This window comes from Hemitrygon akajei, unplaced genomic scaffold, assembly GCF_048418815.1.
Source record: "Hemitrygon akajei unplaced genomic scaffold, sHemAka1.3 Scf000045, whole genome shotgun sequence".
NCBI classification, from domain to species: domain Eukaryota; kingdom Metazoa; phylum Chordata; class Chondrichthyes; order Myliobatiformes; family Dasyatidae; genus Hemitrygon; species Hemitrygon akajei.
This window is the reverse complement of record NW_027331931.1, coordinates 604,128-628,864: the sequence shown is the minus strand read 5'-3', so window position 1 is coordinate 628,864 and position 24,737 is coordinate 604,128. Positions and strand designations below refer to the sequence as shown.

General features: G+C 42.8%; 1 protein-coding gene and 1 long non-coding RNA gene across 3 annotated transcripts in view; both read right to left on the bottom strand.

The window, feature by feature from the left end:
- The window catches only part of LOC140720570 (NACHT, LRR and PYD domains-containing protein 3-like), a 395,705-nt gene that overhangs the window by 241,201 nt on the left and 129,767 nt on the right, over positions 1–24,737 (bottom strand). The gene's annotated exons all lie outside the window — the stretch shown is intronic.
- Positions 3,931–24,737, bottom strand: part of LOC140720620 (uncharacterized) — a 36,146-nt gene continuing 15,339 nt past the window's right edge. The window contains exon 4 of one of the 2 annotated variants that reach the window (XR_012097228.1): positions 3,931–4,247. This is a non-coding gene — a long non-coding RNA (uncharacterized lncRNA). Of the gene's footprint in view, positions 4,248–21,948; positions 22,328–24,737 lie in introns of those variants that run through there. The other variant, XR_012097227.1, reaches the window with a different exon arrangement.

Genomic DNA, 24,737 nt, shown 5'->3' with positions numbered 1-24,737 from the left:
TGAGCACAGTACTCCAAGTGGGGTCTGACCAAAGTCCTATATAGCTGCAACATTACATCTCGGCTTTTAAACTCAAGCCTGGGATTGATTAAGGCCAATGCACAGTATGGCTTCTTAACCACAGAGTCAACCTACATAGCAGCTTTGAGTGTCCTATGGACTCCGTCCCCAAGATCCCTCTGTTCCTCCACACTGCCAAGAGGCTTACCATTAATACTATATTCTATCATATTTGACCGAAGCAAATGAACCACATCACACTTCTTTGGGTTGAACTCCATTTGCCACTTCTCAGCCCAGGTTTGCAGACTATCAATATCCCCCTGCAACCTAACCCAACCTTTGTGTCATCAGCAAATTTACTAACCCGTACCTCCACTTCCTCATCCAGGTCATTTATAAAAGTCACTAAGGGTAGGGGTCCCAGAACAGATCCCTGAGGCAGACCACTGGTCACCGACCTCCATGCAGAATATGACCAGTCTACAACCACTCTTTGTCTTCTGTGAGCAAGCCAGTTCTGGATGCACAAACCAATGTGCACTTGGATCCCATGCCTCCTTACTTTCTCAATAAGCCTTGCATGGGGTACCTTGTTGAAGATGATCTGAAAATCCGAGCAAACAACATACACTGCCTCTGCTTTATCTATCTTGCCTGTTATTTCCGCAAAGTATTCCAAGAGATTTGTCAGTCAAGATTTCCTCGAAAGAATCCGGCTGACTTTGGCCTACTTCATCATGGTTCCCCAATTACAGCACCCAAAAAACACACTCTTAGTACACTCTACCATCTTCCTGACCACTACGGTCAGACTAACTGTCCAATAATTTTCTTTCTTCTGCCCTCTCTCTTCTTAAAGAGTGGAGTGACATTTGCAAATTTCTGGTCCACCAGAACCGTTCCAAAATCTAGTGATTTCTGATAGATCATTACTCATCACTTGAAGAGAAAACTAAGGGGGAACTTCTTCATTCAGAGGCGGGGAGAGTGTGCACCGAGCTGCCAGAGCAAGTGGCAGGGACGATTGTAATCTTTAAGAGAAGTTTGTTTAGGTCACTGGATGAGAAGCATATGGAGGGCTATGGTCCAGGTGGAAGTTGTTGGAACTCGGAAGATGAATGCTTTAGCATGGACTAGACTGGCCGAATGGCATTTTCCCGTGTTGTAGTGTTTTATGACTCTAATGCCTTCACAATCTCTTCAGCTACCTCTTTCTGAACTCTGCGGTGTCTTATCTACCTTCAGGCCTTTCAGCTTCAAAAACACCTTCTCTCCTTGGTAAAGGCAGTACTTCTGCCCCAGGTACTGCTGAATGTTTGGCATTTATGTAATAAATTTAATGACACAACTGTAGTGGGTGACTTCAATCTGCAGGAGGATTGGGAAAGTCAGATAGGTGTGAGATCGCAAAAGAGGGGATGTATTGAATGCAAACAAAATGGCTTTTTAGAGCAGCTGATGGTTGAGCCTACTCGGGGAACTGCTATCTTAGATTGGGTGTTGTGTAATAACCCAGATCTTATTAGGGAGGTTAATGTAAAGGAGCCATTAGAAAGCAGTGATCATAATATGATTGAATTCCTACTGCAATTTGTGAGGGAGAAGCACAGGTCACATGCATAGTATCGCAATGGAATGGAAGGGAATTACAGAGGCGTGAGAGAGGTGATTCCCCGGGTGGATTGGAGGATGCTGGTGGAGATGACGCCAGAGCAGAAATGGCTGACGTTTCTGGGAATAGTTCATAATGTGCAGGATAGATATGTCCCACAGACGTAGTTCTCAAACAGCGGGGCTAGGCTGTCGTGGCTGACAAAGGAAGTTAAGGACTGTATAAAAGCATATAAGGTAGCAAAAGTGAGTAGTAGGTTGGATAATTGGGTAGCTTTTAACATCCAACAACAGGCAATTTTAAAATAAAAGCTATAAGGGGAAAGGTGAAATAAGACAGCAAACTATACAATAATATAAACCAGTTATAAAATATACGAAAGGGAGGCGAGAGTTGATATTGGACCACTGGAAAATGATACTCATGGGGTACAAATGGGGAAGAGAAGGTAGATGAACTTGATAGGTACTTTGCATCCGTCTTGTCTGTGGAAGACACCACCAGTGTGCCAGAGATCCGTGAGTGTCAGGGAGCAGGAGTGAGTGCCATTGCTATTACAAAGGAAAACGTTCTAGGCCAATTCAGGTTCTTAAAGTGGATAAGTCACCTGGACCAGATGGACTACATCCCAGAGTCCTGAGAGAGGTTGCTGGAGAGATAACAGATGCATTGGTCATGACACGTTAAGAATCACTTGATAGCAGATGAGGTTTTGTGGTACTAGGAGACTAATGATATAATAAGTCAAAGCCAGCATAGGTTCTGTACAGGGAAATCTTGCCTGACAAGTCTGTTACAGATCTTCGAGGAAGTCATAAGCAGGATGGACAAATGAGAGGCGGTGGATATCATTTACTTGGATTTTCAGAAGGCATCTGATAAGGTGTCACACATGAAACTGCTTAACAGGACAAAATCAGAAGTAATACTGGCATGGATAGAGGAAGGCTGGCAGCCAAGAGGCAGCAAGTGGGAATAAAGGGGGCCTTTTCTGGTTGGCCAGCAGTGACTTGTGGTCTTCAGGGGTCAGTATACGGTCTGCTACTTCTCACATGATTTGTCAGTGATCTGGATAATGGAACTGATGGGGTTGTGTGGCTCAGACTGTGGGAAGAGATTCACCATATCATCTCACCTACTGACTCACCAGTCAGTTCACACTGCAGTGAGGGACTTCACCTGTTCAGTCTGTGGGAAGAGATTCACTCAGTCATCTAACCTACAGAGACACCAGCAAGTTCACACTGGGGAGAAGCTGTTCACCTGCTCAGACTGTGGGAATGGATTCACTCAATCATTCAACCTACAGAGTCACCAGCGAGTTCACACTGGGGAGAGGCTGTTCACCTACTCAGACTGTGGAAAGGGATTCACCAAATCATCTCACCTAGTGACTCACCAGTCAGTTCACACAGCAGAGAGGGATTTCACCCGCTCAGATTGTGAGAAGTGATTCACTCAGTCATCTGATCTGCTGGCACACCAGTGAGTTCCACTGGGGAGAAGCCATAGACCTGTGAATGTGGGAAGGCATTCACCCGATCATCTCATCTATTAAAACACCAGGGAATTCACACCACTTAGAGGCCGATCGTCCGCTCAGACTTTGGGAAGAGATTCTCTCAACCGTCTCCACCAAGGCTGCATCATTGTGTTCCACTGGGGAGAGGCCATTCACCTGCTGTGAATATGGGAAGGGATTCACTCAGTAATCTAACCTTGTAACACACGACCGGGTTCACATTGGGGAGAAAGTTTCAATAAGCTGTAGGCTGGATATTTGTCCATCCCCGTTGCTGAATGCAATTTCAAGAGTGACTGGGGGAGTCTAGTACAAGAGGGCATGACGTAAGGTTTGCAGGGCGCCCATTCAGAACAGAGATGCGAAGAATTTTTTTGAGTCAGAGGGTGGTGAATCTGAAAAATTTGTTGCCATGGGTAACAGTGGAGGCCAAGTCATTGGGTGTGTTTAAGGCAGAGATTGATAGGTATCTGAGTAGTCAGGACATCAAAGGTTATGGTGAGAAGGCGGGGGAATGGGACTAAAGGGCAGATTGGATCGGCTCATGATGAAATGGTGGGGCAGACTCGATGGGCCAAATGGCCGATTCTGCTCCTTTGTGTTATGGTCTTATGTGATTCATTTTCTCATGTCTGTTATTCCTCTTCCTCCTTCTGTCCAAGGTAGTGTTAATCTCAGTGGGTTTGAGTGTAAATAGTCTTTTCTAAACTTGTCATTTCAGTTCTTACTTATCTTTGTAAATTTTACTGATCGAAATGGGACTAAGATATTTTCATTAAAAAAAGTCAATGTCGGTATTGATGGAAGTGTTTATTGCCTTTGTTGTAATTGTTAACTATTGAGCTCTGTTCGGCAGTTTTTTAAAGCCTTGAAATAAATTTTGTCAAAGGTTTTCCCAATATTGCACTACTTTCTGTTGTTTTTGCTTGTTGATTTTCCAGATACGTGGTTATCACAAGTCCCGGTGAAGGGTCATGGCCGGAAATGTTGTTTCCCATCCATAGATGCTGCCTGACCTGCTGAGCTTCTCCAGCACTTCGTGTGAATTTCTCTCGATTTCTTGCATCTGCAGGTCCTCCTGTTACAAGCCGGTCGTGGGGTTGTGTGGCTCTGTTGGTGAAATATTAAATAAAATCATTAAATAAGAGGTGGCATAGGGTTGGGCGGTGTAGAATCTGTGGGTAGTATTAAGGAATAGCAAATGTACAAATAGACCCTGATGGGAATTGTATAGTGACCCCAAAACAGTAGTAAGTATGTGGTCCACAAATTTCAATGAGAGATAGAAAATGTGTGCCAAAAGGGCAATGTTACAGTAGTCATGGGGGATTGTCATGCAGGTGATTAGGAAAATCAGGACGGTGTTGGTCTCAAGAGGAGGAATTCCTAGAATGCCTACAAGATGCATTTTTAGAGCAGCTCGTGGTTGAGCCCACTTGGGGATCAGCTATTCTGGATTGGGTGCTGTAATGAACCGGAATTAATTAGGTCACTTGAGTTCAAGGAAACCTTCGGGACAAGTGATCTTAATATGATCAAATTCACCCCGACATTAGAGAAGGAGAAACTAAAGTCAGATATGAATAAAAAGAGAATTATAGAGGCCTGAGAGAAAAATTGGTCAAAATTGATTTGGAAAGAACACGGGCAGGGATGAAAACAGAGCAGCAATGGCTGGAATTTCTGGAAGCAATCTGGAAGTGACGGGATATACACATCACAAAGAGGAAGTAGTATTCTAAAGGTAAGGTGACAAAACCGTAGCTGCTAAGAGAAACCAAAGACAACATAAAGACCAAAGGGGGCACAGAACAAAAATTACTAGGCAGTTAGAGAATTGGGAAGTTTTAAAAATGAACAGAATGCAACCAAAACCATTAAGAAGGAAAAGATGGAATACATAGATGAGCTAGCCAGTAATATTAAAGAGGATACCATTTTTAATTTCAGGTACATATTGTGTAAAAGAGAGACAGAAATGGATACCAAACCACTGGAGAATGATGCTGGAGAGGGAATAATGGGGTGAGGGTGAAAGGTGATGGCTGATGAACTGAATAAGTATTGTACTCACTCTTATCTGTGGAAGGCACTGGCAGGAATATGGAAGTCCCAAATGTCAGTGGTCAGAATGTGTAAAGTTACATTACTCGGGAGTAAGTAGAAGGAAAGGCAATGGGCTGTGATTTTTTTTACTGGAAGGAGAAATTGATATTCATGCCTTCAGGTTGGAGCTGTGCAGGTGGAATATGATGTGTTTCTCTTCAACCCTGAGGCTGTCAAGTGGAGTAACTCCAGCCAATGCAATTCTGCCATCATCCCTGCCAGTGTCCCCTTCCAATCAACTTTGGTAAGCTCTTCTCCAGTGCCTCCATAGTTCCCCTCACTCCACTAATAATGATGCATCTTGTTTTACCTTTCCCCTCTCAAAGTGAAGGGTGAATTCAGTCATGTTATTATCAATGTATCCACATGCTCCCTTTACCAAAAGCTCCCCAATCAAATCTGGTTCATTCCCGAATTAACTTTTCTCTAGTGGGCACAATTGCAAAGGGAAGGTAGGTCACATCCGGAACATTCAATTTAGCGGGCGATTTCCTCTGACGTATTGGGAAATCGTGTGTGAGGTTAGTTACAGCAATGGCTTGCCATTGTTGTATTTGCCTTCTGCCGGGTGAGATTTTTTTATTAAGAGATCACCAGCTCTTAACCCAGCACAGATGGAGAGCATGCAAGGGTGCCGGCTGGATTCAAACTCAGGACCTCCCGCCACTGATGCCACTACGCCACCAGCCGGCTGCACAATTCCAAGCTGTTCTAAAAGGCATCTCATTGGTATTTTCCAAATTCCCTCTCCTGAGATCAAGCACCAACCTAATTTTCACAATCTACCTTCACCCATCACACTCATGGACTATTTGTCTCACTCCCATCGGGGGTAGATACACAGCGTCCTCACCAGGACTACCAGCCTCTGGGACAGCTACTTTTCCCAAGCAGTAAAGCTGATAAATATCTCTACCCACTAACCCACCCTTCCACAACACCAAACACCTCTATCATTTCCTGTCTGTCATCTTATATGCAGGCATCCTATGCCGAGCGTCACTTTATGAACATACAATCAATCCGTGCATAGTATATAAGCCGTGGATATATGTTGTTACTGTTGTGTTTCTGTGTTGCATTGGAGCCGGAGTAATAATTATTTCGACCTCATTTACACGTGTCTGCTGGAAATGGAATTAAACAACCCTGAATCTTGAAGAAACATTTCAGCAGGCTCAGCGTCACATTTCTGTCTCTCAGCGTTATTACGGCAGAGCGCCACCTGGTGACAATGGAGTCCACAAATCAGGGGGTCCTGTTATTGTGGTAAATCACCACGATAAGAATGGGTGTAGGGGCTGGACGCCAACTGCACGTGGATGAAGTGCCAGAGATGCCCCTAACCTCTCTCCTCACCACTAGTGAGGGTCCCAAACTGTCCTTCTATTATGAGGCAACTTTTCAACATCGTGCTTGTTGGGGTCAACCATCGTTTCCAGTTTTGCAGGTGTGGCCTCCTCGACATTAGTGAGACCCGATGTAGTCTCTGCATTCTGCTCTCTGTCCCGGTGCGATTCTGCAGATGTTGGAGATGCAGAGTAACATACACAAAATGTTGGAGGAAGTCAGGAGGTCTGGTAGCTTCTGTAGAGGGGATAAAGCCAAACAGAGATTTCCTGCCGAGACCCTTCATCAGGACTGGAAGTGGGGAGGAGCCGGAATAAGATGGTGTGGGGTGTGGAAAGAGTCCAAGCTGGTAGCTGATAGGTGAAGCCAGATAAGAGTGAAGGTGAGTGGGTGGGCGAGGTGGGAGATGAAGTGAGACGCTGTGAGGTGGTAGGTGGAAAATGCAAAGGACTGAAAAGAAGGAATCTGATACGATAAGAGAGCGGACCATGGGACAAAAGGAAATAAAAGAGGAACCAGAGGGAGAAGATCCGCAATGGAGAAGAGAGAAGTGGGGAGACAGAATGGAGGAGACGGGCGTGTGGGTTGATGAAAAGAAAAGGTGGAGGTAGTTGTTAAAGATATCGATGTTCATGCCATCAGGTTGTAAACTACCCGGATGTAATATGAGTTGTTGCTCCTCCAACCTGACAGTGCACGCATCGTATTAGTTAAACAATGAACCCGAAGGGAGAGTGGATTAATAATTGTCCCCCGGGATCTCTATTAAATCAATCCTCTCTCACCTTAAACCGGTGCCCTCTGGTTGTTGATTCCACAAAAATGGTGTAAAAGAAAAGTAAACATATAAAACGTACAGCACAATACAGGTCCTTCAGCCCACAAAGTTGTGAGGAACATGTCCCGACCTTAGAAATTACTGGGCTTACCCATAGCCCTCTATTTATCTAAGCTCCATGTACCTATCCAGTAGTTTCTTAAAAGACCCTATTGTAGCCGCCTCCAACATCGTTGCCGGCAGCCCATTGCACGCACTCACCACTCTCTGTGTAATAAACTGTGTACGCCGTAATCCACCACGGCTGGATTCAAACTCAGGACCTCCCGCCACTGATGCCCCTACGCAACCAGCCGGCTGCACAATTCCAAGCTGTTCTAAAAGGCATTGGTATTTTCCAAATTCCCTCTCCTGAGATCAAGCACCGATCTAATTTTCACAATCTACCTTCACCCATCCCACTAATGGACTATTTGTCTCACTCCCATCGGGGGTAGATACGCAGCGTCCTCACCAGGACTACCAGCCTCTGGGACAGCTCCTTTTCCCAAGCAGTAAAGCTGATAAATATCTCTACCCTCTAACCCACCCTTCCACAACACCAAACACCTCTATCATTTCCTGTCTGTCATCTTATATGCAGGCATCCTATGCCGAGCGTCACTTTATGAACATACAATCAATCCGTGCATAGTATATAAGCCGTGGATATATGTTGTTACCGTTGTGTTTCTGTGTTGCATTGGAACCGGAGTAATAATTATTTCGACATCATTTACACGTGTCTGCTGGAAATGGAATTAAACAACCCTGAATCTTGAAGAAACATTTCAGCAGGCTCAGCGTCACATTTCTGTCTCTCAGCGTTATTGCGCCAGAGCGCCACCTGGTGACAATGGAGTCCACAAATCAGGGGGTCCTGTTATTGTGGTAAATCACCACGATAAGAATGGGTGTAGGGGCTGGACGCCAACTGCAAGTGGATGAAGTGCCAGAGATGCCCCTAACCTCTCTCCTCACCACTAGTCAGGGTCCTAAACAGTCCTTCCATATGAGGCAACTTTTCAACATCGTGCTTGTTGGGGTCAACCATCGTTTCCAGTTTTGCAGGTGTGGCCTCCTCGACATTAGTGAGACCCGATGTAGTCTCTGCATTCTGCACTCTGTCCCGATGAGATTCTGCAGATGTTGGAGATGCAGAGTAACATACACAAAATGTTGGAGGAAGTCAGGAGGTCAGGTAGCTTCTATAGAGGGGGATAAAGCAAAACAGAGATTTCCTGCCGAGACCCTTCATCAGGACTGGAAGTGGGGAGAAGCCGGAATAAGATGGTGTGGGGAGTGGAAAGAGTCCAAGCTGGTAGATGATAGGTGAAGCCAGATAAAAGTGAAGGTGAGTGGGTGGGGGAGGTGGGAGATGAAGTGAGACGCTGTGAGGTGGTAGGTGGAAAATGCAAAGGACTGAAAAGAAGGAATCTGATACGATAAGAGAGCGGACCATGGGACAAAAGGAAATAAAAGAGGAACCAAAGGGAGAAGATCCGCAGTGGAGAAGAGAGAAGTGGGGAGACAGAATGGAGGAGACGGGCGTGTGGGTTGATGAAAAGAAAAGGTGGAGGTAGTTGTTAAAGATATCGATGTTCATGCCATCAGGTTGTAAATTACCCGGATGTAAAATGATTTGTTGCTCCTCCAACCTGACAGTGCACTCATCGTATTAGTTAATCAATGAACCGGAAAGGAGAGTGGATTAATAATTGTCCCCCGGGATCACTATTAAATCAATCCTCTCTCACCTTAAACCGGTGCCCTCTGGTTGTTGAATCCACAAAAATGGGGTAAAAGAAAAGTAAACATATAAAACGTACAGCACAATACAGGTCCTTCAGCCCACAAAGTTGTGAGGAACATGTCCCGACCTTAGAAATTACTGGGCTTACCCATAGCCCTCTATTTTTCTAAGCTCCATGTACCTATCCAGTAGTTTCTTAAAAGACCCTATTGTAGCCGCCTCCACCATCGTTGCCGGCAGCCCATTCCACGCACTCACCACTCTCTGTGTAAAAAAACTTACCCTTGACATCTCCTTTATACCTACACCCCAGCAACTTAAACCTGTGTCCTCTTGTGGCAACAATTTCAGCCCTGGGAAAAAGCCTCTGACTATCCACACGATCAATGTCTCTCATCATCTTATACACGTCTATCAGGTCACATTTCATCCTCAGTCGCTCCAAGGAGAAAAGGCCGAGTTCACTCAACTGCGCACATTCCCCATTTCTGTACACTCATAGTTTGGAACACCTGCATAAGGTCACCTCAATCTCCTGCACTTCAAGGTGTGAAGTCCCAACCTGCCCGATCTCTCTCCAGAACTCAGTGCCTCGAGTATCGGCAGCATTCTCGTAAATCTTTTCTGCACTTATTCCAGCTTAGCGTCCTCTTTCCTATAACTGAATACAATAATCCAGACGTGGATACCCTAACAAAATCCTAACCCTAATGCAACCTCACCGGCCTCTTCTTCAGACCATGAGCCATGAGATATCAGACAGGGGCTGGTCAGTCAATCGAGTCTCCTCCGCCATTCCTTCCTGTCCAATTGATTATCTCTCAACCCCATTCTCCTGCCTTCTCCCCATAATCTTTCAACATCCACTTAAAATACACTCAATGACTTGGCCTCTACTCCGTCCGTGGCAATAAATTCTAAAGATTTACCACTCCCTGATTAAAGAAAATCCTCCTCATCTCTACTCTCAGTGGATTTCCGATACATTGAGGTTGTGACCTGTGGTCCCAGACTCACACAGTATAGTGTGCATCTTCTTCAGAGCCACGCTGTCGAGGCCTTTCAATATTTAATAGGTTTCAATGAGATCCCCTCTCTTTCTTCTATACCAGCGAGTACAGGGTCAAAGCCGTCTAACGCTGCTCATACGTTAGCCCTTTCGTTGCTCATGAACCTGCTCCGGACCCGCTCCAATACGAGCACATCTGTTTTCGCAGGTTGTAAACTGTTCACAATACACCAAGAGCAATCTGACCAATGCGTTTTAAAGATACAGAGTCACATCCTTGTTCTTATATGCTAACATTACAGTTGTCATCCTTCATCAACACAATCTGCAAGCAAACCTTTAGGGACTCCTGCTCAAGGATTCCCAAGTACTTATGCACCTCTGATTTTTGAATTTTCTCCCATTTATTTATTTTTTCTCTACGCCCTTATTCCTTCCACAATTGTACATGACCGTACATTTGCATACACTGTACATTTCCGTACATTTCATCCACGACTTCGTTGCCCGTTCTCCAAACCTGTCGAAGTCATTTTGCTGACTGCAGCTTTGCTCTAAACTATCTGTCTCTTATCTGTATCAACTGCAACGTTCTGTGGATGCTGGGAATCCAAGCAACACAAACACAAAATGCTGGAGGAACCTAGGAGGCCAGGCAGCATATATGGGAAATAGTAAACAGTCGACGTTTCGGGCCGAGCCCCTTCGTCAGGACTGGGGAGAAAAAAGATGAGACGTCAGAGGAAGAAGTGTGGGGGTGAAAAGGGTAGAAGAAGTGGTTGGTGATGGGTGAAACTGCGAGAGGGGAAGTAGTGAAGGAGAAAAAAACTTAGGATTTTATTTCCTTAACGATTCTCGAAAAATCATTGCTAATGCCTCCACATCTCTTCAGCCACCTCTTTCAGATCTCTGGGGTGTATACCATCTGGTACAGGGAACCTATTTACCTTCAGACCATCTCTGTTTCCCAAGAACCTTCTCCCGAGTAACGTAACTTCACACATTCAGTCCACTGACATCTGGTACTTCCGTATTCCTGCCGGGGTCTTCGAGAGATAAGAGTGATGTACAATACTTATTCAGTTCATCTGCCATCACCTTACACCCCGAGCCCATTACTACCTCTCCAGCATCATTTTTCCGTGGTCCGATATCCATTTCCGCCTTTCTTTTACACTATAATTACCTGAAGAAACATTTGGTATCCTCTTTAATATTACCGGCTAGCTCACTTAAGTGTTCCATCTTTTCCTTCTTAATTATTTTAGTTGCATTCTGTTGGTTTTTAAAAGCTTCCCAATCCTCCAACATACTAGTGATTTTTGCTCTTTGCCCTCTCTTTGGTTTTTATGTTTTCTTTGGTTTCTCTTATCAGCCACGGTTTTGTCACCTGAGCTTTAGAATCCTACTTCCTCTTTGTGATGCATAGAGATTTGAGGGGCGAAGAACATCTCAGACAGAACTGCATTCAGCTCGACTTCTTCGGTCTGCAGAGAATTCAAGGGAAACCTCTTCACCCACAGAGTGGTGACTATTTGGAACTCATTCACAGGGACAGTGAGAGGTGAACAACAGGGGAGGATTTGAAAGATCTGCTGTGGAACAGAATCACTGGCAGGGTCCAGCCGGCCTGAGTTGACTCTCTGCTGTACACTAGGTGTGTTATAAATTCACTAAGTACCGGAGACAGCGTTTAATATAGAACTGATTTATTTGTCACAGATCTAGGCCCATTAAAGGTGAATATGCTGCAGAAGATACTCCTCCCATGCCGAGTGACCAGGGTGCAGAACTGGGTGTGGTGAGCAGCAGCAATAATTGCAGTTCAGCACCGACAGGCACTCTCGAAATTGCATTTAGCAACACTGATGGATAAATATTCAGCATGCAGCTTATTGAAACTTTCTCCCAGTGTGAACCGGCAGTGTGTGGTAAGTGTAACACGCTGTAAGGTTTCACTGCTGAAGTAACGGCCCCTCTGTAATGTTTCGCTGCTGAGGTAATGGTTTCTCTGTCGCAGCAATGTTTAGGTTACGACTAGAGGAAATAGGGCTTTCGAGTGTGGGGCTGTGCAATGACAGAAATATTCTTTCTTGTGAGTCTGGAAGAGAGATTTTCACGGTTTTTTGCTGGCGAGAGATGAGAAGACGTGAATGAAGAGAGCGGGCCCTTTTTCTTTTTTTTCAGTTTCTTTACTAACCCTATAGGCAAAGTAAGAATTATAGATCTCAATCGTTTAATTGCATATTGTGTATCGTTTGTAATATACTGATCTGTAACATGGGACACATCACACAGCATTCACCCAAGTGAGATTTCTTAAGTTTGGTCGGGCTGGAGGTGTGGGGTGGGGGGGGGGGTGGCTATCACCCCGTATATTAAACTGCTCTACCTAGTGTGAAGTCGCTGGTGTCTCTGTAGTTGAGATGACCAAGTGAATCCCTTCCCACACATTGAAGCCTGAGTTATTCTTCTCCGTCGAGGCTACGCCGTAGGCTCTACGTAGCCGCGTACCCGACGCTGCACCCTGGGCTGTACAGTATGCCGTAGCCTAACGCGCACATTCCTAAAAATGCAACTACGCATCGCAGCGACGCAGACTGCAAGAACTGTGATTGGTCCACTTGGTAGCAGCCAGTTTCCTTTTCTTTTTCAATCTTTTTATTAAGTTTCAAATTTAATAGGCATAGCAATAATATAATGATACAAAGAGATCGGGATTACATTAATGTCGGTTAACATGTAAAAGCACAGATTCCAAATGACAAATATAGTTTAACCTCCCAATCTCATAGCAACTAACCATGAAAGAGATATCATATAAGGAGAAAAAAACCGTACACTAGAAAAAAACACTAAACTAAAAAAAAACAGACAAAATTGGGCTGTCATATTACAACGGCTGAAATTATTTGGAGTTAACTCTGCTCCTCTGAACATGAACAAAAACTTATTACACAAGATTCGGAAAGGGTCAACTTACATCATATGAAAAATTGAATAAATGGCCTCAAAGTCTCTTCAGATTCAACCGAAGGAACCACAGTACCACTCCTAATTTTTTCCAAGTTTAGACATGCTATGGTTTGGGAAAACCATTCAAATGTAGTAGGGAGATTGGAATCTTTCCATTTAAGTAAAGTAGATCTGATGGTTATTAATGTAACAAATGCAATTAGACGACAAGCTGACGAGGATAAATGACTATAGTCTATCACCGGTCCTCCAAAATTTGCGGTAATAGGATGTGGTTGTAAATCAATACACAGAACTACTGAGATAATATCTCAAAATACCCTTCCAATATTTTTTTTGAGAAGAGGACAAGACCAGAACATATGTGTGAAGGAAGCTACCTCGGAATTACATCTATCACAGACAGGATTTATATGGCAGTAAAAATGTGCTAACTTATCCTTGTACATATGAGCCCGATGAACCACCTTAAATTGCATGAAGGCATGTCTGACACACACTGAAGAGGTATTTTCTAGTTCAAGAATTTTCTCCCATTTCTGTATAGGTAAAGGTATCCCAAGTTCTCTTTCCCACTTATTCTTAATTTTATCAGAAGTATATAAGCGTATTTTCACAATTAAATCATAAATAAATGATATTAAACTCTTCTGATATGGATTTAAACTTATTTTTTTCCGTAACTTCAATTTGATGTGATATCGGAACTGAAGGTAAAATAACATTCAAAGGTTTCTAATCTGTAAATATCTGAAAAAGTGTGATCCAGGCAAATTATTTTTATTAGAAAACTGTTCAAAAGCCATAAAAGATCATCCATAAATAAATCACGAAAACATGATATTCCCTTTGTTTTCCATGAAAGAAAAGCTTGATCAATTCAAAATGGTTGAAAGAAAAAAATAGATGTCATAGAACTTGACAGTAGATATTTATTTGGTCCAAAAAATTGCCAACATTGAAACCATATTTCTATTGTATGCTTAATTATTGGAATTACCATTTGCTTATTAAATTTAGTAAGTGCAAAGGGAAGCAGAACCCGTAAAATAGAAGCCAATGAAAACTTTGGTCGAGACTCCCGTTCAAGGTTCATCCAACTCTTGTGTGCAAAACGTTAAATATCGAATATTAATTCCCAATAATAAAATCTAGGATCCGGCAAAACCAAGCCGCCTTCCTTTTTTTGATTTCTGTAAATATTTCTAATATAACCTGGGACTTCTATTCTGCCATATATATGCAGAAATTTTAGAATCAATAATATATAAAAAAGTTAGAGATAAAAATTGATACCGCCTGAAATAGGTACTGATATTTAGGTAAAATAATCCTCTTAATACCATTAATGGAACCAATCAAGGATAAGGATAATGGGGACCATTTAGTAAACAATTCTTTAGCATGATCAATTAAGGTTAAACATTAACTTTAAATAAATCGTTGTGCTTCTTAGTAATTTTAACACCCAAATAAATAAAATAATCAGCAGCAATCTAAATGGTGACTGTCTATAAATTGAGACTTGCATATTTAATGGAGAGAGCACACTTTTATTAAGATTTAGTTTATAAGCAGAAAAACTACTAAACTGAGCAAGTTGTGTTATTACTGCAGGAATGGATTTCTCTGGATTAGAAATATATAGCGAAAGGTCATCTGCATATAGTGATACTTTACGCGTCCCATTCCCATGAGTAACACCAAATATACTGGGTGAATCACGAATAGCAATTGCCAAGGTCTCCAGGCTAATATCTGATAGTAAGGGTTTCAAAGGACAGCCTTGACTAGTACCTTGGAAAAGCCTAAAGAAAGGGGATCTCTGATCATTAGTGAAACAGAAGCCAAAGGTATATGTTATATCAATTGGATCCAAGATATAAATTTTGGACTAAAATTAAATTTCTCAAGAATTTTAAACAAATATTCCCATTCAAATGTATCAAACGCCTTCTCGGCATCGAGCGAGAAAACACGTTCTGGAGTCTTAGATAAAGTAGTGTATACAATGTTCATTAACCTCCAAACATTACAATGTGTATAATAATTTTTAATAAATCCTGTCTGATGCTCGGAGACAATTTGTGGCAATATCTTCACCCATCTAATTGCTAATATTTGAGAAAGGATTTTAGATTCAACATTCACAAAGATATCACAAACCTCATGCACATTCAGTGAGATTTTTATCATTTTTAGGAATTAAATAAATAGATGCTTCATAAAATGTTTGTGGTAACTTACATACAAATAAAGCATCTTTAAAAATGTTTACTTAACCAGGGAGAAAGTAAATCGGAAAAAGATTTTTAAAATTCAGCTGTATACTCATCCCGACCACGTGCTTTACCAGAATTCAATGAATAAATTGCATTCTTTATTTCCTCTTCAGTAATGGGTGTGTCTAATACTAAACGTTCATCAACTGATAATCTCAGAATATTTAATTTCCTTAAAAATTCATGCATTATGGTAGAATCATCAGGAAATTCTGATTGGTATAAATTGGTATAAAATTCTTGAAAAAAATTGTTAATTTCATCATGGTCAACCGTCAAAGTACCATCCGTTTAAGAACCCTATTAATCTGAAGTTTCGCCAAAGCAGCTTTTAGTTGGGTAGCCAATAATTTACCCAATTTATCACCAAATATATAAAATGACCCTTAGTTTTAAGTAACTGATTTTCAATCGGGGATGTTAATAACAAATGATGTTGCATCTGAAGTTCAACTCTCTCTTTATAAAGCTTCAAATTGGGAGCAATAGAATATTTTCTATCAATTTCTTTAATCTTATCAACCAATGTACGTATTTCATTATTAATTTGATTCTTCAATCCAGCAGAGTGTGAAATAATTTACCCTCGGATATATGTTTTAAAGGCATCACGTGATATCCTACTGAAAATTTCTTCCGTTGAGTTAGTTGAAAAGAAAAAGGCAATCTGTCCTTTAATGAAATTAATAAAATTTAAGCCCTGAAGTAAAATAGAGTTGAACCGCCATTGGTTAGTACCAAAGGTTACATCAGTTAACTTAACTGATAATTTCAAAGGTGCATGATCGGAAATGGCAATTGTATCATATTCACAGGCAGTGACAAATGAAACTAATCGAGAATCAATAAAGATGTAAAGGAATCTAGAGTAATTATGATATACATGAGAAAAAAGAGAACTCTTTTTCATTAGGATGTAAAAACCTCCTAATTTCTAAAATTCCAGAGTCAACTAAGAAGGAATTAATAAAAATAGCAGATTTGTTTGTAAGTACCTGATTAGGCAGACTTATCCATCATACGTTTCAGACAACAATTAAAATCTCCACCCATTATTACCATATATTCATTTAAATTGGGAAGAAATGCAAAAAAGTGCTTAAGGAATTCAGGATAGTCAGTATTTAGTGCATAAATATTAACCAAAACTATTTTATTGTTATAAAGTTAACCGGTGTTTAATAGAAGTCTATCATATTGGTCTGAAATTGTATCATAGTGAACAAATGAAATCTAGGAGTCTATATAAAAAAAAGAAACACCTTTCACCTTAGTCGATGAGTTAGAGTGAAACTGTTGGCATTTCCAAAACCTAAAGAAGTGCTGATTATCCTCCTTACTCACATGTCTTCTGCGCAAAAATAATCTGAGCATTCAGTCTATGAAAAACTCTAAAAATCTTCTTCCATTTAATTGGATGATTCAAACCGTTCGTATTCCATGAAACAAAATTAATTAATAATATCCATTTTCCTTAAATAAACAATGTAGTATGTAAAGGGTTAACCATATTGCATAGGAAACTCATGAATCAGGAAGAGGGAAAATAGTTTAAAGAGGAAATGGAAGTTATGACAATACAGACATTTTTGTAGTTTCAATTCAGCCCAAAAGAAAAATACTAGACTAAAAATAGCCCTACCACCCCACCCACAAAGACCGAACACCTGGCCAATAGACAGCCAGACAACTATCTAAGAACCTCCCTACCCCCATCTCCCTTGAGGCAAATCTCCAAATTTAAAAAAATAAAAAACAAACCACCCATAGTCAAAACATTACGAGAGGAATGTCAAGCAGATGTTAGAGAAAAACAGCCAATTGCAGACCATTTTAAAAGAAAAGGTCTTAAAAAATGACACAAAATACAATCTTAATAATATTTCAAGAAAAAGGAAATAATCAGCATATCAAAGTCTTAATCATTTTCAAAAGCAAACAATTAAAAATAAAAAAAGTAAAACAATGAAGAAAAAAAAAGAAACTTTAACATGGAAACATAATAAACATCCGAATGTCAAAACACAGTATGACTGTAATCAACCCAAGGGCAAAGTTCTAAAGTGTCCAAATCTATAAGCTGGCTGTTAACTAATAAACCAGATACACACAGACATAAAGGAATGGTAAATTTCAGAGACATCCAAGCTCAAATGTTGATCTTCAAAACATTAGACATCTGCGTTCAAGCTTACCTCTTTGAGAAATTGTTTTGCTTCATTCACGGATTTAAAGCATTTGAATGATTTATTGGGCAGAGCAACCCTTAGGTGAAAGGGATATAACAATGCTGGACAAAGATTCCTCTGATATAATTCTGACATCACCATTTTAAAATGCAATCTTTCTTGCATCACCTCAGGACAAAAATCTTCAACAAAATGAAACTTAAGATTCTCATGCTCAGTAACTCCTTTCTGATGAGCAATCCGAATGAAGTGCTCCTTAGTATTCACATTGTGACATCGAAGAATTACATGACGTGGTTTTGGTTTCAGCGCCCGATGTGTGCGGTTGAGTGCAGGAAGGGAAGAAAATACCTCCGAGCCAAAGACCTCCATTAAGAATTTTTAAGATAGTACACAGGGCCCATATGTCCAAAGATAAATTGGCACATATTTTTTCCTAATATAAGCCCTATTTGTGACAGATGTAACGCAGAAGTGGCTACTCTAACTCATATGTTTTGTTCATGTGTTAAGTTTAAATAATATTTGGTGGGATGTGTTTGGAATATTATCTAAAGTTATAGATGCGGATGTTCAACGTAATCCACTTACAGCAATTTTTGGGATTATTCCAGAGGAAGCATTTTATCTATTTGATATTGACATTATATGCTGTTTATATGTTTTTTTTTAATATTATCTACTTGTTAAACTCCTCTTCCGATTTGTATATTCTTTATTTGGAAACCAATAAAAAAGATTGAAAAATGAGATGAAGAATTGAGAAAAAAACTGAGTAAGATCCCGGCTCTCAACGTCCTCACTGAGTCTATTATTCACAAATTCAGTCTGTGGCTTCAACTCTCCAAATCAGTCATCTTGATTTTGTTCTGCTCCAGGGTTTGAGTGGTTGAACTTCATTTCATTTCCAAAGAATTCAATTTGCGATCTCTCTGTTTCCCAGCTTTAATAAGCTCTGAAATTTGCCGCTGCTGTTTTTCGTTCTTCTTTTCAAGTGTTGCCAATGTACCTTCACTCTCCTTTAACCATAATTCCAAGGTAATAAATCTTTTATCAAGTTCTTCATCCAAAAGATTCTAGATAGCCAGTAAAGTAAGTTGAAACTTTTTAGGCTGTTCAAAGACATCTTCTTTCTTTCCATTTTCACTGCCGGTTCCCTTGCCTTCGGCTAATGACTTTCTTCCTCTGTAAGCCATTTCAGTCGATTAAAATTCAAATTCAAACATATAAAAGTGTTATAAACACTTTGATAAAGATATTAAAGGGGTGGTAAGTAAATTTAAAATGAACGGAGCAAAGCCGGAATGCAACCTACTCCATGTAGCGCCTCCATGAGAGTCCTTCGCCTAATGTAGCCTAACGCGCACATTCCCACAAATGTAGCTACACGTCGTGGCAACACAGACTGCAAGAACTGTGATTGGTCCACTTGGCAGCAGCCAGTTTCCTCCTATGCATTTCCTGTCGCTTCGAAGTTGGAAGGTGGACCACATCAAGGAGAGGTTAGGTGAGGTAGTCAGAAAATATGTACATGTGCACGACTCTTCATTGGCAGACAATAAAAACTTGAAAATGGCATCAAAATCGTGCAAACAAATTTCCACCAACATTGCTTTGGACATCGCGGACTGCACAAAGTAATGGGAAAACTTGTCATTTTTCTGCGTTGCAGTAATTTCAATAGAAGTAACGCTTCTGCAACATTGATTAGCTCCAACTCCAACAAGACGTAGTCAGCAGTCGCCATTGTTCCCAACTCAACACGAGTCAATTCAACACAGTAGCACAGAACCCAACACCAACTAGCGTTTTGGCAGAGTGACACAGACACACGAACTCACAAGTAGAAATGCTCACAACGGCATAGCGTCTATGCAGAGGTATAATTCAGGCTTCAGCAGGTGAATGGCTTCTCCCCAGTATGAACTGACCGGTGTGCTAGTAGGTTGGAGGACTGAGTGAATCCCTTCCCACAGTCTGAGCAGGTGAACGGCCGCTCCCCAGTGTGAACTCGCTGGTGAGCCATTAGGGTGGATGACAGAGTGAATCCCTTCCCACAGTCTGAGCAGGTGAACGGCCGCTCCCCAGTGTGAACTCGCTGGTGAGCCATTAGGGCGGATGACCGAGTGAATCCCTTCCCACATTCTGAGCAAGTGAATGGCCTCTCTCTGGTGTGAACTCGCTGATGTACCTTCAGATCGCTAGATTGAATGAATCCCTTCCCACATTCTGAGCAGATGAACGGCCTCTCCCCAGTCTGAACTCTCCAATGTACCTTCAGGTCAGATGACCGAGTGAATCCCTTCCCACAGTCTGAGCAGGTGAACGGCCGTTCCCCAGTGTGAACTCGTTGGTGAGCCATTAGGGTGGATGACTGAGTGAATCCCTTCCCACAGTCTGTGCAGGTGAACGGCCTCTCTCCAGTGTGAACTCTCTGATGTACCATCAGTTTAGATGACAGAGTGAATCCCTTCCCACAGTCTGAGCAGGTGAACGGCCACTCCCCGGTGTGAACTCTCTGATGTACCTTCAGTTTAGATGAGCAAGTGAATCCCTTCCCACAGTCCGAACAGGTGAACGGCCGCTCCCCGGTGTGAAGCCGCTGGTGAACCAGTAGGGTGTATGACTGAGTGAATCCCTTACCACATTCTGAGCAGGTGAACGGCCTCTCCGCAGTGTGAACTGACTGGTGAGCCATTAGGGTGGATGACTGAGTGAATCCCTTACCACATTCTGAGCAGGTGAACGGCCTCTCCCCAGTGTGAACTGACCTGTGTGCTCGTAGGTGGGCTGACAGTGTGAATCTCTTCCCACAATCTGAGCAGGTGAATGGCCGCTCTCCAGTGTGAACTCGCTGATGTATTTTCAGTTTAAATGACTGAGTGAATCCTTTCCCACAGTCTGAGCAGGTGAACGGCCTCTCCCCAGTGTGAACTCGCTGATGTACCTTCAGTTCAGATGACTGAATGAATCCCTTCCCACAGTCTGAGCAGGTGAACGGTCGTTCCCCAGTGTGAACTCTCTGATGTACCTTCAGTTTAGATGACGAAGTGAATCCCTTCCCACAGTCTGAGCAGGTAAATGGCCTCTCCCCAGTATGAACTCTCTGATGTGCCTTCAGGACAGATGACTGTGTGAATCCCTTCCCACAGTCTGAGCAGGTGAACGGCCTCTCCCCAGTGTGAACTCGCTGATGTAACTTCAGTTTATCTGAGCAAGTAAATCCTTTCCCACAGTCTGAGCAGGTGAACGGCCTCTCTCCAGTGTGAACTCGCTGGTGAGCCATTAGGCTGGATGACTGAGTGAATCCCTTCCCACAGTCTGAGCAGGTGAACGGCCTCTCTCCAGTGTGAACTCTCTGATGTACCATCAGTTTAGATGACAGAGTGAATCCCTTCCCACAGTCTGAGCAGGTGAACGGCCACTCCCCGGTGTGAACTCTCTGATGTACCTTCAGTTTAGATGAGCAAGTGAATCCCTTCCCACAGTCCGAACAGGTGAACGGCCGCTCCCCGGTGTGAACTCTCTGATGTACCTTCAGATTAGATGACAGAGTGAACCCCTTCCCACAGTCTGAGCAGGTGAACGGCCACTCTGCAGTGTGAACTCGCTGGTGAGCCATTAGGTGAGATGACCGAGTGAATCCCTTCCCACAGTCTGAGCAGGTGAACGGCCGCTCCCCGGTGTGAACTCGCTGGTGTGCCAATAGGATGGATGACTGAGTGAATCCCTTCCCACAGTCTGAGCAGGTGAACGGCCTCTCCCTGGTGTGAACTCGCTGGTGAGCCATTAGGTCAGATGACCGAGTGAATCCCTTCCCACAGTCTGAGCAGGTGAACGGCCGCTCCCCGGTGTGAACTCGCTGGTGTGCCAATAGGATGGATGACTGAGTGAATCCCTTCCCACAGTCTGAGCAGGTGAACGGCCGCTCCCCAGTGTGAACTCGCTGGTGAGCCATTAGGGTGGATGACCGAGTGAATCCCTTCCCACAGTCTGAGCAGGTGAACGGCCTCTCTCCAGTGTGAACTCGCTGATGTACCTTCAGTTCAGATGACAGAATGAATCCCTTCCCACAGTCTGAGCAGGTGTATGGCCTCTCTCCAGTGTGAACTCTCTGATGTACCTTCAGATTAAATGACTGAGTGAACCCCTTCCCACACTCTGAGCAGGTGAACGGCCGCTCCCCGGTGTGAACTCGCTGATGTACCTTCAGATGAGATGACCGAGTGAATCCCTTCCCACAGTCTGAGCAGGTGAACGGCCGCTCCCCGGTGTGAACTCACTGATGAGCCATTAGGTCATATGACCGAGTGAATCCTTCCCCACAAATTCAGCAGATGACCAGCCTCTGCCCAGTGTGGTGTGAACTGACTGGTGTGTCCACAGGTGGAAAGACCGACTGAATCCCTTCCCACACACAGGATAGGTGAATGGCCTTGCCCCAGTGTCAACTTGGTGATGTCCCTTCAGATGAAATGTCCAACTGTATCTATTCCCACTGTCTGAGCAGATGAATGGGTTCCACACCTGTTTGAAATGACGGGCGTGCCAGTCGGTCAGATGATCGAGTAAATCCCTCCCCACAGTCTGAGCAGGAAGGATGATTGTGTGAATCTCTTGCTCCTCTTCTTAAGTATCTGGACAGAGACAGCAAAACTGGTGTGTTGTGTTCGGGATTCCCGTAGACAAATTCCTTGTCATTTTTAACCTGTAAAAAGATTTACAAAATCCATCAATGGGTGTAGGACAACATTTCAGATGAGATCACTTGAGTTGTCAAGGTGTGATCTGACATCACACTGTTACAGTGAGGTTGAACGCAAGTTGGTGAGAGAAATCATCTCCTGACTGGGCACAGTGCTGGTATCTGGAATGATCATCAAACTGTCTGATGTTCTTCCTGTCTCTCTAAGAATGGGGCATTTCTGCCATCGCCAATCTGTGACTTGGCTCAGTTTGACTCTCTCCATTGGTATTATTCCCTGTTCCCACTGAGCTGCCTGGCCCCACAGTAACTGAAACACGCTCACCGAAAAACACCTCGTGTTAGACATTTCAGCCCTGGGAAAAATCCTCTGGCTATCCACACGATCAATACCCCTCATCATCTTATACACCTAAAAAAGTTCTAAACATAAACACGGAAATTATACATTGCTTTGAGGATTTGTTGGACGTATACAAAATGATGAGGGAGAAGATTGGGTAAATAAATGCAAGCAGCTTTTTCCACTGAGGTTGGGTGGGATGACAACCAGAGGTCAGGGGTAAGTGGGGAAGGTGAAAATTTAATGGGAACATGTGGAAAAGCTCTTTACTGAAATGGTTGTGAGAGTGTGGAATGAGATGCCAGCACAAGTGGTGAATATGAGCTCGGTTTCACCGTTTAAAAGAAGTTTGGATGGGAGCCTGGATGGTAGGGGTATGGATTTTTTATAAAAAGGGCCCAAAGGATATCGGGAAACAAATTCACCACAACCACAAACTGTTCCTGCCGCTACAATCCAGGAACCGGTACCACAGCAAAAGGACCAACAGGTTCCGGGACATCACCTTCCACCAGGCCATCAGACTGATTAATTGATCTCTATGCTTTCTTGACTGTCCTATATACAAACTAATTATTATAAATCAATTTCAATTACACATTGCACATTTAGACAGTAATGTAACGTAAATATTTCTACTCCTCATCCATATGAAGGGTGTGCATAATAAAGTCAATTCAATTCACCATCTCCACTATCTGTTCTGTCTTTCTGGCTCCCATTCCCCCTACAACTTACTTAAACCATATCAGCCCCAACCCCCACTACCTCTAGTAAGCCTTACCACTAAGATATTAGTTGCCTCTTGTTCTGTTCCCCTAACTAACAAATCCACTTATCAGCCCTTTGACTTTCCTCCCCCCAACAGTTTCCAAAGTGTTCCACTTGTTGTTGTCCGGGCATGGCCATTGGAGTACTCTGCGATGTCTATTTAACCTCATTCTCCTTCCTGACTCTCACCCAGTTTCCGGTGTCCTGCACCTTGGGTGTAACTCACCTCTCTTCATGTCATATCTTTCACCCCCTCCTACTGCTGGATGATCTGGAATTCACCCATTTCAAGATCCAACACCTTAAAGTGCAGGGTTACAAGCTGAAGCTGGATGCACATCTTGTAGGTGAGGGCATCAGGGACACTGGATGTCTCCCCTCCTTCCCTCCAATATTCCCTCTAATTTGTAATAACCAGTGTGCACATGAATCTTGTACTGTGCATTTTTACCCAGTGACAACATGTGCACAGTGAATTATATATAGAGATATATTCATTTTCACAGCTGGCAAATCGTGGTCGATAGGAACTTTGATCTCCTCTGGGTTTGATCGAGTTCATCTGCACTCTCACACAACCTATGTAGCAGGCCTGTAACGGGTAATGAAGGATTTTCTCACCAAAGCTTTTGCATATTGTCCATATGTGGTTTGCTTGCTAAATTACACTTTAAAAAGTCAGATTTCCAAATATCACTCCACTTCTTCCCACTTGCAAATTCTCCAGCAACTTTAGCACCAGCACATGCACACAGGCATCGCCAGTTTCTGGACTCTACATAAACATTTCCCCTGAACCCTCCCCCAGATGACTGACGGTGGTGAACTCAGTGATGGTAATGCCAATGAATATGAAGGGAAGGGCAGTAGTCTGTCTCACTGGAGTCAGGCACATTTGTGCTGTGAAAGCTACTTGTTGCCCAAGGCAAAGGTGCTTTATATCATTACGTACCCAGAGAGGATGGGACAAAACATGTTCTCACCAGTAGAAAAGTCCAGAGCAAGAGGAGGTAGAACAAGCAACACACACAAAATGCTGGAGGAACTCAGCAGGTCGGGCAGCATCTATGGAAAAGAGTACTAATGCTGAATTCCTCCAGCATTTTGTGTGTGTTGCTTAGATTTCCAGCATCTGCAGATTTTCTCTTGTTTGTTATTGGAAGTAAAACAAAGGCGATTTTCTCAACTGGTGATGTAAGATTTTGTTCCCTTTCTCCGAGTTCCTAATCCTTGCATTTAGATAGCTGGAGCTCAGCTCTGTCTGAGAGATCCATCGGTTCCCATTCCCTCTTCAGCTGC